Consider the following 20,209-nt stretch of genomic DNA (forward strand, 5'->3'; position numbering starts at 1 on the left):
ATCCTAACTGGACTGATAGCACTACAGGCAAAGTTTAGCATGTCTAGTAATTCTGTCACCTCTCTAATCCTTACCTTGTCCTTCACTTGAAATTGACTGATCATTTGCTGCAACTTCACCAGCCTATCCTGGGGTAAACAAAATAGCCTTGTTTTGCATCTACTGTCAAACCTAAGAATTTCAAAGCTTTTGTGGGGTCTTCCTGTTTGTCAGGTGCTAACAGAACTCCTAACTCATCACACATCAACGCTATCTGAGCACCTTCCTTACCCTCCCAAATTAACAAAAAAATTGTCCAAGTAGTGAACTGCCTTCTGGTTCATCTCCCATTGTAGCACATAACTAAACTTCTGGAATGTAGCCAATTGGCATAGCCTTGTCGAAATAAAATTTTCCATTCATAAATGTGGCTAACATTGGTCATTCAACCACTCTCACCAGTAATAAACAAAAGGCAGATTCAATGTCCAGTTTTAATAACCATGGGTCTGCAAACTCTCTAATAGAACTAACAGCATTGCCAAGTGATGAATATTGAACCTTGGTGCCTGTCTTTGCAATATAATAATTAACCAAATCCCCTCTCAGAAAGACAAATGATGAATCAGTTGGAATTCTCCTTGTTTGTTCTTGCATACCAAGCCAAAAGGAGACACCCTGAAATTCTTGAATGGACCAAATATCCTCCCCATGACTTCCTTATCAATCAAAGCTTGCAAAACATGTATCTTTCCTTGAGTGGGGAGTCACTTTTTGCATGCCTTATTGTTTCCTTTAACCATAGATTTAATGGAAAACCCATATTGAAACCGTTGTATGACCTCCTTCGCCATAACCTGGGTTGGACAAGCCCTCAAATATCATCAAAACACCAATACTAATTGGGGTGTAACAACTCTTCTTTCCTGGAGAAACCTTGAAAGGGATCTAAACCCCTTTAACCTTGACAATTTGACCTACCCCTAATGCTCTGATAGACCAAACCTGCATGCCACTCATCTCTTGAGTGAGGGCTGACAAGTTCCTTCCTTATGCCAACATTTTTGTGTGGTGTGTGGTCTTCCATACATAGAACATATATGTGCAAAATGGCACACTGGCCCGACACACTTATAGCCCAATTAAAAACTAACATGTCCTTGTCCTGTTTCCTCACTCTTTCATGAAACTTGATGACCACCAGCAGTGTTTAGTATAGTAGCTAACCAGATATTGGCATGCCTGACCTCCCAACACAGTGTGTTATCCACTGCCTTCCTTTTCCTAAAACATTGGGTGTACCACCGCCATGCCTTGTTTAGCCATAACTGATGTGTCTTCCTAATTGTCAGAAAATAAGCCAGGAGCAGTAAAACCTGCAAACTGTCCTTCACCAACATAACTGCCATATAATACATGAAGCCTAACATCCAATTGTCCCATGTATGTGCTCTGAACTTGCCCTGTTTTTTCTTACCTAGTGCTGCCAAAGCTGTCAACAAATCCTTTGTTATAGGCACGTTGGTATCTTCTATCATCTGCACCCCCTCAGCATCAGTCTTCAAATATATCAATATTATTGTGTCTCCAAATCTTTTCTTTTACCTCCATGGTCATATGTGGGGTTATAAAGTCCCCAAAACAACCTGCCAAGAAGCCATTCCCTGGCCTCGAACCTAGACCCTCATTTACCACTCATCAGTGGCTGACACCTAGCATCTGAAAAGGCTGTATCTAAGTGAGCTGTGCCATCTGCACCATTGCATGCTCCTGTTAACCCTACCTGGTCTAAACTAATGTACTTGATGCTCAAATGTCATAAAATCCCCTCACCTGTTACTTTCCTGTTCCTCTACACCATGCAAAAACTTGCCTACTTGCTCTAACCTTGCATTGTCATTTAACAATAGAAATTGAACATTATCATCTTTATCTGATTCTCACCTTCTACTTGAGATTAATGATCAGCCTCCTTTCACTTTCTTCATCACCTGTTCTTGTCTTCTGTATCCTCCATTGGAATTGAAAGCTCTGCATTTCACAAAACTTCAGCCTCTTTAAACAAATGCATGGATCATGCTATCCCAAATAAAACCAAGACTCACTCCTCCAAAGGCAGGAGACCTGTCTGGTGGATCCCAGCCATAAATAAGCTATACAACAGAAGGAGGAAGCTACTACATGATAGAGCAAAATCCCAAAAAGGGAAGGCATCCCTGATCAGTACTAGCAAGAAACTACGATCCCTCATAAAATCATCTAAGGCCAGCTTCGAAAGAAATATTGCACAAGGCGCTAAAGATAATTACAAGGCCTTCTTTAGTTATGTCAGGAACCCGGGTGGCAACTCCCAGATATGCTCTGAGTTAGTGCAAAATGACAAAAAAATACACTGAACCCACAGACATTGCCAACATCCTGGCAGACAGGTTCAGTGCAAACTCCCCCCCCCCAAAAAAGAGCAAATGTCTATCCCAACAGAGTGTAGCCTCCCTGACATCACAGATGCACAGGTGAGAGCTGCCCTCTCCAAAGCAAAAAACACAGCATCAATGGGACCGGACGGTGTCCCGGGCTGCATCTTACATGAGCTCCAAGAAGAACTGAACCCTCATATAAAGTCACTGTTCAATCTCAGCCTTACTACAGGATATGTACCCAAGAAATGGCATACAGCAACAGTAGTCCCACTCCACAAAGGCGGTGCTACAATGGACCCTAGAAACTATCGTTCTATAAGCCTGACTAGCCTGGTCTGCAAAGCTATGGAGCGTATCATCATGGAACTCATAAACAAAGACATTGGGAACCTCCAAATACTGGATCCTACCCAATTTGGCTTTGTTAAGGGCAGATCTTGCCTCTTGAACCTGGTCGACTTCTTTGAAACAGTCACCAAGGCCATAGATGAAGGGAAGGTAGTCCACACAGCCTACCTGGACCTCGCAAAAGCCTTCGACATTACCCCACTCAGGCATCATAAATAAGCTCACCAGCTTAAACGTCAACCCCTATGTCACAAGATGGGTTGCAAACTGGCTCAGGGATAGAACCCACATGGTCAGAATTGCAGGTGCCATGTCAGACTCTAAACCAGTTACAAGTGGCATCCCACAAGGCTCAGTCCTGGGATCTCTCTTGCTCGGTATATATTTCTGTGAGGTACAGGCTAACACGGGAGGACTATGGCTGACCAAGTTCGCAGATGACTGCAAACTGGGTGCCATAATCGACTCACCGACTGACACAAGCATCCTCCAAAAGGGTCTCACAGAGATGGATAACTGGTGCCAGAGCCATGGCCTAAAGCTAAATGCCAAAAAGTGCATAGTCATCCCCTTTGGGAAAAACAAAGTGCCCACAACTTACTACAGAGGTGGTAATCCATTAAGTACAGAAGAAGTAATTAGGGATTTGGGGACCCAAGTAGATAGCGATCTCTCCTTTGACAATCTTGTTGCCAAAGTGGTTAGAAAGACCTTCTATATAGCCCACCTTATCATGAAAGGGTTCACATCTAGATCAAGAGAGGTCATTGTGCCCCTCTACTCATCACTCATCAGGCCCATAATTGAATACAATGCCCTATTTGGGATGTACCTTATCTGACACCTGCAGCAACTGGAAAGACCCCAGAAGTACCTCACCAAGAGTATCAAGGGACTCAAACAGATGCCCTACGCAGTTAGGCTAAAGAAACTCCAGCTCTACTCAGTTGCTTACCACCTACTCAGAGGCAATCTGTGCCTGACGTATAAAGCCATGTCCAACCCAGAATTAATGGACTTGCTCCACCTCAGGAAATCCAAATCCCTTAGAGCTACATGCTCCAGGGACTTAAACCTCAGCACAGAAATAAATAGGACATGCTGGAGGGACAGATTCATATCCCAGAGGCTCCCCTCACTCTGGAACAAAATCCCAATCCATGTTAGGCAGAGCCCCTCAATGACCCTCTTCAAGAGAAATCTTGACGAGTGGATGGGAGATCGTAGGTTTACTCCTGGGATCTCTTCTGTGTCCCTACTAGACAGAGGCACAGTAAACTAACCTTAAAAGGGCTATCTTCTGTGACCTACTATACAGAGGCACAGTCAACTAATCTAAAAGGGTGGCGAAAGCCAAACACACTCTGGCTAGGCTTATAAATGCCCTAGGGCAGATAGCCTAGTATCAACCTATGAACCTATAATTGCTTTGCCTGTACTACAATTTGTGCCTATCGTTATTTCATCAATATAAGTGCCATCTGTAACAGTAAATACAGGCATTAGTAAAACTGTTCTACTCCTCCCATGCCCTTCTAAACTAAACACTGCCCCCTCTACAATTAATCAGAATTAAATATCCAGTTTAGACTCCCTGCCTGAACCTAATAACAGCAAGAAAAGATATGACTGAATAATACATCCCTCAACTTAAATAAACTATAACTGAAAAAGAGGGCGTAACTAACTTAACTCAAGTCACTGAGCAGTGTGCTCAGCTGAAATCAGTGAGGCTGCAGCCAACACCACCCTGACCCTTGGGACACAAATATTCCTGTTGGATTATCTGTTTTTCTCTCCCTCTCTTTCTCTTATTTTTTTGTATGTATAATAGAGCTCCATTCATGTTCATCCCTCACAGATGTCTACATTTGACTGTTCTCATGCACAGGGGCTGCTTGCCTTATGTTACATGTCTAGGACAGCCCCTTTCCTCAAATCCTTTCTCTAGGCATTACTTTTTCTTGTTGTTGTTGTTGTTGTTATATCTGGCCCAACTTTCCTGCCATGTCAGTATAGAAAAAAAAAAACAGAAATGTGCCTCTTCAGCCCCTGGCTTGAATGAACATTATTCTCTTCTACCAGCTCTGAAGAAAAGGGCTTCAAAATAGAATGTGCTGTATGTTACATATATTGTTTTATATTTTTTATTACTTGACCACATTCTGTTTTCTGCTTTTTGTAGTTTATTCTTGTTTGTTTTTTTTTTGTATTTTATATCTTGTGGCACAATTGTTGCTATACATGTTTTACAAATCACTTGACTGCTTTTACAAATCACTTGACTGGTTCTTCACCAATGGAGAAATTGTCATTCTTAACTAGCTTGACTATTTAAGGATTGATTAATTAGTGCTGCATTATTCTGAAGAAGTTCCCTTGTGGAATGAAAGCACTAAATCAGTTGGTGTGTTGGATGCATTAAAGGACTTATTTTACATTACTTCTGCAGTCTGGTGGATTTTTAACTTTCTTGGCGACCAGTGTGCCCAGCTGAGTATATTCCTGGTGATATGTGAAAAAGCCATAAATGTAATGGCAAGTATAGATATATCCTTGAACACCCCATGTTGATCGGGATTAAATGCCAGAATGGTTAAAGAGAGGTGAGTAGAAAACCAAAGGATGAAAGACTAAAATTGTCAGCCCAGGATTGTGGACTACATACACATTGATTTAAAAAGTCATTGAACATGTGGGAACAGACAAATGCAGGTTCTGTAAAAAAGAATTGTAAACAGTTGCACATCTGGTTGTTGGGTGTGATACACTGATGGCAGAGAGTCTGTACACTAAAAGGCACAATAATGTGACAAGATTATTGCACTGCAGATTGTGTAAACACTACAATATAGAAGTACTTGAGAATCATTGGTGATGTGGACCACAAAGCATTATACAGAATGATGAAGTGTACATCATGTGGGATACCCCATTAACAACAATTCAAAAAAATAGATGCAAGAAAACTAGATATAGTAGTCCATGAAAAAAAAGACAAAAGTAACATTGATCATTAAAATTGCTGGCAATTATAGTGTCTCATGTAGCAAAGAGACACAAAGTCATAAAATACCAGGATTTGCAGGCAAAAATGAGAACAATATGGACGAAAGATAGCCAGGCAGTTCTAATAATAGTAAGACCGATAGGTCTCATAAAAATAATCTACAGACTTATTTAGATATGCTACTGATACATGTAACTCATCTGAATTGCAGGAGGAGTCAATTCTTGTATGTGCTGTAAAGAGCACTTTTAGTTAACATCAAAGATTGAAACAATACTAATTTCATGAACTTTTATTATACCCTGACATTAGAAACCAAACAGATTTGGAGAAACTAAGCTGAGAGAATTCTGATCTGATGTAGCAGACAGCATTTTCTGAGGAGGGCTTGGACACACTGCAGTGTGAGTCCTTTCTGTCCAAGGAAAGAGTCTGTGAGGCAGTGAGCTTAGTGTCCAAGCTAAGACCGCAAACATGAGTAGATGCCTATACAGTTTTGTAATGTTTGAGCCTGATGACTGTCCCTATCTTAAGTGAGCCACTGAATCATATTCAGATGAGGATGTCCCAATAGATTGTGAAGTACAACTGCTTGAAGTCAGAACATAGAATTCTTATTGATTGGGTAGGTGAAAGAGTCTGCAAACCTTACATTAGGGAATCAGCGTTATTTGCTGGCCATTTGGCCTAAACACTGTTATAGTATTGATGATCTTATAAACTTATGAATATGTCATGGATTTTTTTTTTATTATTGAGCCCTGTTATTGGGCCTTTTGTGGCAATGTCTTCACAGTATTCCAGTAAGGAGGTTCCTTTCTTGCCATAGGAAAAAAAAAACTCACATATTCTGATGTAAACACTTCACTGGCTGTTTTTGCAACCCCATAACAGGCCCTTTCTAGGAGCAGTGAGACATCTGGAATTGCAGATAGGGCATAGATTTTCTCATACTGAGGGAAGTTCTGCTCACTTTCTAGGCATTGGAGTGGGAGCTAAATCCCAAGTCCCTGTTGATAAGGTCTTAACCAGGAAGTGATGTCATTCCTAGACAAACGTGGAGGGAGAGCCTCATGCCTCCCGCACAGGCAGGCAAAGTGGCATTTGCAGTGGGTCACTGACCACAGCCTTTCCCTTAGAGCCTTTCACATTCTTGGAGAGGTAAATAGGATTCTTTGCACTGTACTTTCAGCCCTCTCCTAGGGTGAGAATCAGGAAAGTTTGCATAAAGAACATACTCTGCATTTGAAACACACATAGTTCACTCTATATGCAACAGTGGACACCACAGAGATCACTCTGTATGCCACAGTGGTAGGTACACTGCTCTAACTGGGCAGTTGACATATTCTCCGCACATTGCACAAGAAGGTTCTTGGACTCTTTTCTACCCCTCTCATTGACTTTGCTATGCTATGCCATATTCAGTGAAGAAAGACAAAGGTTTATTCTTTTTGTTCATTGGAGTAGGAATGTGGATAATTTCAGGCACTCAGGTCCCCTAGATGAGCTGAAATATTTCCAGCCCATGTCAAGAAGTTTGTTTTGGTGCAGGACAAGTGGTTGCACTTCTGAATTTGATGGTGCCTTCAGACTCATTAATTATGCAAAACATCCCCAAATGGGGTCTCAGAGGTGTTAAAGGTTGTCATTAAACCTTCTACTACCCCAATATATTCTGCGAAGTAGAAACGGTTCTAAGCTTGAGCAAAAAAGTATCTAGTTCCAGCACAATCTATGAATGTGTACATCTGCCTGACCTACATTTGATGCCTGTTTGACTGGATATTCAACAATCAAAGTTCAGATGTTTGCTATTGCAGGACAAATTAACATTTTGAACACCAGAGCTGTGGCTCAGTACATGCCTGTCAATCAACTTCTAAACTCCCCACTCCTCCTGCGGACTTGGACTTCACTAACAGGCTTGTCCATGCAGCTTTCAAACATGCAGGTTCAGATGTCTAGAAGTTCATTTCTGGGACCAATGTCTTCTTGGATCTATTCACATCTATTTGGTAAACTCCAGATCTTCAAGCATGTATTTATACAGAACCCTGTTTGGATTTTCACAAAGTGAAACAATCCAGATTTCTTAAAGATAGTAGCTTCAGAGTTGTCTCTAAATCTGTGTAGCTGTCTTTCTGTGTCCTACAATCTTTGCATGTGCATTACCAGTTTTGATTGCATATTAGATGACAGACCCATTGTTTGTCCCTCTTACCCTGAATAAGTTGGGCTTATCAGTACTAAGCTTTTAATATTGGTAAAGTACACTGTTTTCCTCACCAGGTAAGAAGTTACTTTTTGTGCAGTGCAGTTACAGGTCACTGTATCAAATATATTGTTGCTTCCAGTACCTGTTTCAGACACACATCCACCTTTGGCCATTGGTGTCATAGCCACTTGTTCCTCATTGCATACCTTTCAACCAACATTGTTTAAGTATTCAATTCAGTCTCACTTGGCACTTCTGTGCTTCAAGATTCATTCCTCTGAGCTTGAGGTTATGAGCTTTTGGCTCCTGCCTATCTAGGATTTTTTTTTGTAATTTCTATTCCTTTCTTCACAACTGTTCATGTTAATCTCTCTTTCACATCCCCTGTGGTTTGTTCATTTGTTTGCTCACCCACTTAAATATATGGAAAATTTTATAGCTTTATAGTTTTTTGCAGGAGGGGCAAGAACTGATGATCCATCTCTTAGCTCAGCACATTAAGCTATTTTGCACACCGGTAGAGGAGTATACCCTCACCCATGTGGAAGCAAACCAGTGCAAGAAGTGTTCCAAGGACAGGGGGGCTGGTAGGGGATCCCACTTATTGTCCCTGCAGACAGACCTATAAAAGATGTGGTGATATTGGCACTACTCACTTATCTTATTCTCTCTTGTAATGTGACAGTTAGACTTGTTATAGTTCTGACAGAAGTTTTACAGCATACTAAAATGGGTCAGTATGATATATTAATGTCAATCAGTACTTGCTGTGCTACAGGCAGCAGATTGTTTACTTTAGGGCAGTATTAATTTAATATATAATCATTTATTAACAGATCCTATACCACTTTGTATTGTGCTGTAGTTTTTTATCATTGATTGATCTTATTTTCTCTGGTGTACTCACCCAGGCTGCATATGGAAACAATTAATCTTTTCATCAGTGCACTACCTTGGTAAACAAGCTTAAATAAAAAATGTTAAGTTGTTGTTGTTGTGTCTTTCGGATTTTCCCAGTTAGGGGTCGCCACAGCGGAACTCCAGTCCGCTCATGATTGGCAGTAGATTTTTACTTGCTGGCTTGCCGGGCCTAACGCACAACCTTCAATGAAGGAACATCCATTCACGCATGTCGCCACACACAAGAAGCTCTAACTGAGAATCGAACGGGCAACATCTAACTGTGAGGCGACAACGCTACCGCAGCACCCAGCAATGCAAATAAAAAAATGTTAAGTAAATGTTATAAAACATTTTTGGTATTAAAACTATCAGAAAATTTAAAATTGTTAATGTTTTGTACAAAAATGAAAATTGATTGCTATAGTAGCACTTAGATCAGCAGTGGTTGATATGCTTTTACAAGTAATGTAGTAAGATAAGCCAAATTAAAGAAAAGAACGCATTATAATATACAGTCTTAGGCAGGACTCGGATATCTGTATAATAGAGTCTGTCCAACTTTGGAAGAATAAATAAATGTTTTTTTATACCTCTGTTAAATGTCTGTGTTCTCTTCCTTTATAATGTGCTATATTATATTTAGCTTAAGCTTCATGTCACCCCATCTGCAGCCACTTTACTGGCTGTTAGATCTTTGCACCCTAGCAAATGAATGTGCCAAATAATGAAAAGCCAGTGCTTTGACCACACAATCTGATGCAGACTGCACAGTAATCACAAATGAGGTACAGCAGACATAAGAACTCTACCTAACAATAAAAATATCAAGACAACATGTTCACAGGGGAGCTGCACCCTTTACCCATTCCTTTAGATTAAACAGACACACACACACACACACACACACATATATATATATATATATATAGATATATACATCTATATATCTATATCTATGTCTATATTGATATATATATATATATATATATATGTGTGTGTGTATGGATTCACTTCTTAATTTCCCAATGCTAAAATCCCGAGGTTCAGAATATCGAATTCAGAAACTCTAGATCTTGAAATTTCGAAATTAAGAATCCCCACAAAAAAACAGTCAGCACATCACAAAACATGTTTTTGCAGGTGGGCAAGCTCCCCTGCACCCCCCCACACCCCGCTACTTAAATATACCAACTCCGAGATCGCACTACAGCAAGGAAAAGGAAAATCTCCCATTCCATGCTGTATGCTAATCTCCGTTCAGGATTTCAAAGTTTTAAAACTTCGATCATATGATTTTGAAGCTTCGAAATTCTGTAGGGGACCCATATATATATATACATATATATATATACACACACACACATATATATATATATATATATATATACACACACACACACACACACACACACACACACACACACACACACACACACACACACACATATGTATAAATTTAAATATTTATTTATACACACACAAATATATACACAGACATACATGCGCGCACGCACACACACACACACACACACACACACACACACACACACACACACACACACACACACACACACACACACACACACACACACACACACACACACACACACACACACACACACACACACTCACACACTAACTCCATGACTACAGAACACTGTGGGTGTATACAACTAAGGAAATGTGTTATTCCAAAACAGCAGAGCTTGTTTTGGCAAAACTGTAATTTAATAAATACAGTAAGGAGGAACTTTATTATATAAGAGTTTCATAAGTCTCAACCTCTTAGCACAAGAAATCAGCACAAAGCCTAAACTAATATGGTGACAAAGGTCGAAAAATAAGGACATATATTAAATATTGCCCATATAAACATGGAAAGGTGCTAGAATAACAGGTTTTGTGTTAGCATGCATTTTCTGAAGGATATGAAGTCTGAAAGTCAAATGTCTGTCATTATTTAGTGGCTTCAGTCTCCAGTGATTTACCATCAAACCACACAATTCATAAGGAACAGATCAAAAATATGAGAAGAACATCTAGATTTGACACCCCACCACCGGACCGGTAATCAAGGAGCTTCAATCTTCACCACTGGCAACAGTGGGGGGCGTACACTGGGGGTTGATAGTTACACACACAGTACTTCCAGATGCAGCTCTCTGCATCAAGTGCAATTTCCCTTAAAAGCACACAGAAACCAAAGTCAATCCACGGCTTGTTTCTCCCTCTTTCTCCAGATTCCCAGTAAGACTCCTCACTGGCACAGTTATAGAGTTGAGATCTCAGCTGAGTGACCAAGCCAAGACCTCCAGCACACTCTCTGTCCAACCAGTGCTTTGTATCCCTGCCCAAGTAGCTGACATATACACACTTTAAGGTTTGATTTACACAAACACACACACCTGGGAAAGGCTGTCACAGGTTTACTAGCTATGCCCCCTATTCCCCAGACTATAAGGTAGTTGTTACTGCCACCAGTCACTCCTTATCAGCTACTTTAAGGCCCTTAACAAAGGGTGCCCACTCTTACTACGTAATACTAATATTAACACAAATGGTAGTTTGACCAAGAGTGGCCCACACACAGTGTCACCAAATAAATATGCAAGTACTCACAAGACGTAAATATCTCTACATAAATCAGCCAAAATGAAATATTTAATTATATTTAATAATAAATAATAAAAGAGAAAGACAATACTTGGATATGTATTCATAGTGACATCAGAGTTTAAAACCACAGGAAATATTTAAAACAGCATTGCAGAACAGTCTCAGATAAATAAAGAAAAATATTTAAACTAAACTTTACTATATTCCTGACTGTATCTAAGAGAATTATACTGTTCCCTAGAAACATACGTCATTAGAGCAAGGCAGATGTGGTGAATGGATCTTAGATTTGTTGTCAGGTCCAAGACAGAGTTTCTCAAATTAATATCTACAGTATTACTGTTGGGATAGCTTGCAGAATGACATCATTTTTTGTCATCTGACTCCTAGTTCCCAGGTGAAACCCCCACTGCTGGAAGCTGGAAGGATTGAGCATCTATCTGTAAAAGTACACAGACCTCAGATGTTTGGCAGATGCTGGAAATCATAAAACAATTGCATTCCTTCATGCTTTCAGAGGTAGTAATTACTTCACTCCGAAAACAATACAGAAAGCTTCTCAGCACAGGCTCTGTGTCTCTAGCTGCACTGAAAACTGAAAGATACCATCTTTTATTGCGTAGCCTATGAAGTAATTTAATTTCAGCTATTTACCTAAAGTTTGCTGGACTGAAGTTAACCCTCCAGTTTCCCCTGTTAACATGTACATTTAAGCAGTTAACACTAGTGTATGTACATTTCTGATCTCTCCCAGTACGGCACACTGTGAATGCACTTCAAACACAAACACTTTATAAAAAACCTTTTCAACACACGTCAGTACAAACCATACAGTTCTAATACAGTTGTAGCACAAGCATCTTATATAAATCATTTTGATATTCATCAGTGACATATAATTATTTACAAAATTCCAGGTAGCTGTGCTGGCAGTATCTACTGGACATTCTGCAGAAATCTGGACAGTCGAGAGGCATAAGTTTTGATGCCTGAAAATCAATTTAAAACACATTTCACAATGAGGACATGCATTTGATAAGATGCTTGCTTTAGAAATATATACTGTATGCATTTATTCACTGTAAAGTATTGCATATTATAAGCTATATAAAATTATTTCTCATTCTCCATCTTTAAATGTAAAACAAATATCATTACAGTTGTAAATATAGAAGTATGAGTTTTTAATTGTCGTTATATTTTATTGTCTAATGATGGCAAACTAAATACATAAACGTCAGGTACAGACACTGAACAAGATATGGAACCATTCCAAAATTTGTATGTTCTTAGATACAAATTTGTGAATCACTTCCACCTTTTATGTGTCATTATGTTGAAGAGTTTGAAACTAAAGGTGATGCACAGATATGGCCTCTTACTGAGCAAGGAGTTACTCTGAACAGCTTCAAAAATTTCATCTCATTAGGAAGATTCAAAAAATGATCTAAAGGGGTAAATCAAGTCTGAAAATAGGGATATGCTTCCAGAAAAGGGGACATTCTATACAGGGGTAAATCAGACCTCAAAATAGGAACATTCCTCCAAAACAGGGAGAGTTGATATGTCTAATGCTTATGAAATGTTGTTTCATATGCCACCATTGGCTTGTTGCAACACACACACACACACACACACACACACACACACACACACACACACACACACACACACACACACACACACACACACACACACAAAACTTGAGGGCAGCTTGAAACACCAATTGGAATTATGATTAATGTTTTTGCCTCCCATGCACACAGTCCAAGGTTTGATGCTAATTCCTGGTATTATTTTCTAGTTTGTTATGACCTACAAATTATTTGTACTGTAATACTGTGATGTTAATGCAGTTTGTGTTTTGCTGAGCTGTTTGCACATCCCACCTTAAATTATTTATTAAATGCACTTGGAGAAGGCTATACATCCATTTCAAAAATCACAAAAACAAGGTGTCTTTTTATTGCAGCACTTAGGTTTCCCATTATACAGAAGGCTGTCTAAAGAACAAACAAGGCTAGGACTTATCATCATAAAAGAATTATCTGGAACATTTTAACCCTTCTCAACAAGAACAGGCTTAGAAGAAAAATTAATTTTAATGTGTGTGTTTCTTCTCTGGAACATTATCGGATGAACTGTGTGAAAAAAAGCCACTGGCTGATCTGATATAAAAAGTCTTTTCATGTTGCATCATTTTCTGCATGAATCCAGCATTTTATTTTCTCTGTAATTACAGTTAATGTTCTTAAATAGCTTATATTTCACGGTCTTTCAAAGAGATGTGAAAGTTCTTGAACCTAGATACCTCAGTAATGGCTCATTTGCATAAAAATGCATAAACATGAGAACTCGTTGTGACCTATTTGTCTGCTTTCATTTGCTTAATGCATATATATATATATATATATATATATATATATATATATATATATATATATATATATATACAGAGAGAGAGAGCTTTCTACAATCAAACTAATTATATGTTTATGGTTAGCACAATGCAAACTAGACTGGATTTGTATCTTAGAAATAAAACATTATTTTGATCGACAATTTAACAGCCATTTTGTATCCCTAAGAGAATGTGTCTCTTTGTTTCCTTCATTCTCTGCATTCACAAATTATGTCTTACTTGCATAGACGTGATAAGCTATTGCCAGGGGAGATCTGTGTGTTTCTTAATTGTTAAAGGCTAAATGCAGATTCAGATATTCAGGCTACAGTATGCTCATTTCAAATAATGAGCTCATGTAAGCCTTACAACTAATGTTCCTTTAGTTCATCATACTGACAAGAAAAGAAAGTAACTGGATCTCCTCAAATATGGAAACATTATTGTGAAATTATACAGTACAGTATTACACATTAAAGCACACCAGTTAAAGGGAGCAACTAAACATTTTTAGTTAATGGAATGAGAGGTACAATATAGTAACAGTAGGACTTCCCCTTTTTCACTGTGATGTGCCTACAGAGGTGTTAACAAGCAAAGTTACGTGGTGGGTTCAAACATACTCCTGTCAAAATAGTCATGTTTTGTGGTTAAAGTATAACCCCGGGATTCATGAAGCTCGGCGCAAGGCCGGCGTAAGGCCTGCGCCGGCGGTGCATGGAATATCCGGCGCAGTAGCGCCATATACATATTAATGAGAGTGCACCGGAATCACAGACACGTGCGTAGTGTACGTGAGCGAGCCCAGGTAGGATGCGTCTGGAGGCGTGTCTAAGCCGGCATGAGGTGAGCAACCTAATGTGCTGACAGCCACGGTCCGCCCACAATAGTAATGGCAGCAGCCAGGTCCCGTGCAGAATGAAACGCACGTACAGTATGCAACATAGTCCCTGTTCCAAATTAACGGAGAAGCAAATAGAAGCCACGAAGGCATAAGTGTACCCGTCCAAGGAGCAAAGGATACGCATAAGACCGCCTTCGTCCCGCAATGCACTGTCAGTGTTTACACTCAGAGAAGGTGTACAGCTGCATGTCAGCGCGCCGCACCGACATAGGAGCAGCGACTAAGGTCACCACCTGTCCCACTTTGGTTGGGGCAGTCTCTCCATGGACAGTTGTGTCCCGAAAAACGATTAGAAATGGCTGATGTGCTACGATTGTAGGACACAATGATATCCCGTATGTAATGTAATGGTAGCATGAATTGGTTATTTCTGTAACAGAAATACCTAAATGACACAATAAACAGAATAAGCAAGGAAATTGCCACAATAATAAGCAAATTATTTAGGCAAACAAGTGAATTTCTATGCTATATAGTGACCGTTTGTATGTGTCGGCCTGTAAAGTCAGATGTGAGTCCCGGAAATATCCCAGATCGGAAAATGGAAAAGGTGGAAACCCCAGCAGCGACATGGGCATGGTCACCAGGGTTACCTGCTGTCCCAATGTGCCATGGACAGTCCCTGATTGGACAGTCGTGTCCCTGCAACAATCGTAAAAATGGAAAATGACCTCCGATCCCCTGCCACGCAAATTCCTGCAATATACATGTAAATAGTAGCATAAAACATATACATTACGATATGGAACACAGACATGGCATAAGAAAATAAATAAGGAACCCAAACGCTTACAGAATAAGCTCATAGTATGGCAAACAAGTGAAGTTCTGTCAACTGCACTAGCCCTGGGTATGTGTAGTCCTGCAAATTCGAAGTGTCCACATAACATGCCCCACTATGGGCATTGGAAAAGGTGCCAACCATAATGGTCACAAGCAGTAGTGACAGTACATAGCCGGGTAGCTGTGCTGACATAACAACAGTAAGGAAGCAAGATACCTCAAACACAGGCAAACATGTGCATAGCAACATATCCCAGACCCAGCAACGTCTCTGTTGCATACACTGGATGGTGTATGATGAAGTGTAATATCCAGAAGCAGAACCCATGCATTCGGATGTACTACACAATAGCCTCATTGTACATGTCAGTCACACCCATGTATACCCCTGCACCCAAACCTGCTAGCATCCATGTGCAGCTATACAACCACACACAATGTGCATACCTGAACTGTGGTAAGAAGTTTGTGTTAGGCAATGCCACGCCGGCAACACGCATTACCACATGTCACCAACCCACCGCAGGTACAGATATGTAAATGGCTGCATGTGAATGTGTCAGCAGAATGTGTACATCCGGCATGTAGTATGTACCCGTCCAAACCATCTAGGTTTGCATATGACACGGTGCACATAAGTGTACACATGTGGACAAGTCGGGTCGTTGGACCACCGCATCGATGATTATCTTTGCAGTGAAGTCGATCACATATAGCGGAACAGGTGCCTAACACACAGGATGTCCTAACAGGGTGCTACAGGCAAAGAAGGGGAAACTGGGACATCACATGTGGAGATTAGCGTGGCTGGACGGACAAATACACACGGTCAAGGTAAAGGATGGAACAACATGCATATGGCTGGATGGATGTTGTTAAGAAATATATAGAAACACATATGAAGTTCCAGTTTACACTCTAAATACTATATAATGTATTGAATTGTACCGTACAATATGGCAGTAGAACTATGCCTGCATGTAATTGGTGAAGCTAAGCTGTACTGTGATGGAATTCTGAACCTGGCAGTAAGCAGGACAGCAGGCTCATGTCTGTCATCATTAATTATTTGCTGGGTTACAGAACAATAAATGTATGTACATGCATAACAGCACTCCTTCCGCAGAGGAGGATGGCCTTGTGAGCTCAATGGAAGATAGCAGTACAACTCCCTACCAGAGAGACAAAGCAACGTATTAAGAAATTAACTGTCCACTGTATTGTAACAGTCTAGGGTCCTTGAAACAGCTACAATCACAAAAGGATACTGTAATGTACAAGGTGCCTTGCAAGGCTGTGTTATTCCCATGAGAAAACAATTTAAAAGCACGAGCCCAGCACCCACGTATGTATAGACTATTGCGGACCATAGTGATGGAAATGCCCTGTGACTGACCACGTCAGTAAGGTGGGCAAAAGCTGATTGTAAACACTATATAAAGAAACTGCTTACTGTATAGAGTCAGACAAAACTCTCATACTTGGACTGTACATTATTTAGCCTGCCTGTGTACACTACTAAAACTTTCCGAACCGAGCCTCCTGTGTTATCGGCTGTCACTTAGAAAAGCCTACTGATAACTACAGTCTGGTTGTAACAACTTATTTCACATCGTGATCCTTGTAATCCGGAATTCCCTTGGTAAGCTACAGGTCAGAGTGCATGGCTGGTTAGACATGTACGCTGGAGAATATGCATAAATGGTTCTTCTTGAATGAAAAGACCTCCGACTGAATTGTTGTGTGTAAAGAGGCTGTTTACTGTCTGATCTGTGGCTGAAAAGCGGAAAACTGGATCCCAAGAAGAAAACGTGCAGCCTTAAACAGGAGGCCCAGGTAAGGAGTGTCTGCCATTTGTGTCTATTGTAGATCAGGGACCAGACTACATTGTGTTTCTGTTAACAGTAGTGATATCGGTGAAGACCTACCCACATACTGTTAAATCTGAACATAGGTCAGGGAACACACAGCAGAGTAAATAGTGATTGTAGACACTACAGTGGATACAGGGAAGGAGACACACGTGTTATGACAGAAGGGCGTAGCAGTCGTGTAGAGGATATGGGAGATTATCGAAGCAACAGATCATGTGATCCGCGTTTGACGGGTGACGTGAAGAATATGCAATCGCAGAGAGCACATAATTGTGAGTTACGCAGCAAAATGGGGTAATAAATATGACATTGATGGTATATTAGGCAACATATCGTTACTGAAACATTGTAATCCCTGAAAATTTGATGCATATGTTCCAAGGTAAACACCTGTTCCACCCTGAGAGGGATATGCCCTCTCTGGCCAGTCGTGTCCTGTAAATAAACCGAACAAATGTCAAATGTCCTGATATCTCAGGACAAACATTTCCCAGATATATATCAAGATGGTAGCGTAAAACAGTAAATTTGTATGTGGAACAGCAAAATATAATAATAAACAGAATAAGCAACTGAAATGCTACAACAATTGGTCGCTCTCCTGGCAAAACGTGAATACCTGTCCTATGTACTGGCCGTGGGTATGCATTTTCCAGGCAAATTACACGTTCCGAACACTAATGTCCCACATTGTGCATTGTAAAAGTTGGCAGCCCTAAGATGTGCAGGCGACAAAACAGCGACAATTGGGTATCCGTCATGCACATCGGTGGACTGAGGTAGTGTACCGAAGGGAATAGAACACTACAAATGGCTAAGCATCATACGACACAGAGAAGATCATAATACAGTAGTACCGACCGCCCCCCCCCCCACAACACCCTACCACCTCAGATACCACATGCAGGATATTAAGCGGGAGGGCAGGCTAGTCCCCACACGTTATCCTGTGGCAACAGAGGTAGCACAACGAACAAATGTAATAGAAGCTATTGAAACCACATCCCGAACACGTAACATACCTAGGGACACCCGAGTAAGAACACAGTACTAAAACAGAGTGAGGATATCTGTCAATTAATTGAAGTACCGAACCATCATGCAGGACAGGAAGGCCAGGACCCAACCCCGTAAGCGTATAGACCGAGGACACCAGAAGATATCTGCAAAGACAGAGAGGGAATTCCCCATCCACAAAGTATCCGCTAAGCACCATGCAATACCTCTGTATCTCCTGATCGAAACCAAAAGGGGAATGGCGGATGGTACAGTATGTATAAGCTGTAAATAATGTAAGAATACTTAGGGTAGCGTTGGTGCCAGACCCACACACTATATTCAATGCTATGAACATGCCACAGAAGTATCTTACCGTGGTACATATAAGCTATGCTTACTTTGCAATACCTATACATCCACATAGTGCGTATTGCTTTGCTTGTACAGTCAGGGTGACAGATACAGCCATACCCGGCTATCGCGGGGCTACTGTGAAAGTACAACGATATTCTCACAGGGGATGGCTAGCTACATTCCGGTGTCAACTCCACCCGGGGCCAGTCAAGCTCCACTTTAATTGGATGATATTCTGCCTACCCAGCAGCAATGTATGGAAGATACAATAGCATTATTGAGATAATCAGCAGAACAGGGACATAAAGTAAGAAAGCATAAATTGCAAATACAGAGAATACAGGTCAATTACATGGCATATCTGGTATCCAAGTAGGGTAGAACATCACATGACGATAGGAAGGTAGCAATATAATAAGCACCCAAGCCAACTAACAAGAAGGGAATGATGTCGTGTCTGGGCCGACTAACACATGTTAAATCTGGATACCAAACAATGCTGTGGAATCCGCTGTCTTGTTTGCCTTAACCTTTAATACACCTATGGCAGCACAACACATAGTACACCGGATTACAGTAGCAGAAACAGCGTTATGCAGACTAGAACGATTGATAGCCTTAACAGCTGTAGTAGGTCTCGTGAATAATCATAACACATGTTGTCAGACCGTAGATTGTAAGCGGAGATATATGACGTCAGTCTTGATGCAACAGCAGGGAAGTAAGCAACGCCAAATAGATGACTACTCATTGCAGTTGGACACTGTGGCATGGTCACTGCCACATTGTGTACAGGCAGTTGTTGTAGCACCCATGGCAGTACAGGCCCCGGCCGTAATGTTACTAGACCACCCTCTCACTGTGAGAATGTGTCATGCAGTTGCCATCAATCTGCTGCAAGAGAAGATAGAATTCCTGACTCATGCTACACATGTGTCATGTCTGACCATACCACTGAGTCAACCTCACATGGTGATTGAACGTTGTACAACATGAAACCTATCAACGTCACGTCTGACACCTGTGTATGGTACATCACACAGTAGCCTATCTAAATGGCTTAAATAACTACACACAGACATGATAACACTGATATACCCTTAGATGATGCAGAGGTGACAGTTAATGTGTACGGATCATGTAGACAGAGTCCTACAGGAACGAGTTATTGATAATGACATTGTAGACGGCCAAACCCTGCAGCATAACGTGTCTGCTCAAGCAGCAGAATAGATAGCTTTAACACGTGCTTGTACTGTAGCGGAAAAATGATGTGTGGACATATGTCCCGATAGTCATTCTGTTGTCTGTGCAGTGCATGTTTATGAGCAGCAGTGGAAGAATAGGGGAATGATAACATCCACTGGTAAACCGATTAAGCATGCGCATACGAACCTGAA

Source organism: Protopterus annectens, chromosome 2.part0 (assembly GCF_019279795.1).
Source record: "Protopterus annectens isolate FY-2018-M chromosome 2.part0, PAN1.0, whole genome shotgun sequence".
Classification (NCBI taxonomy): Eukaryota; Metazoa; Chordata; order Ceratodontiformes; family Protopteridae; genus Protopterus; species Protopterus annectens.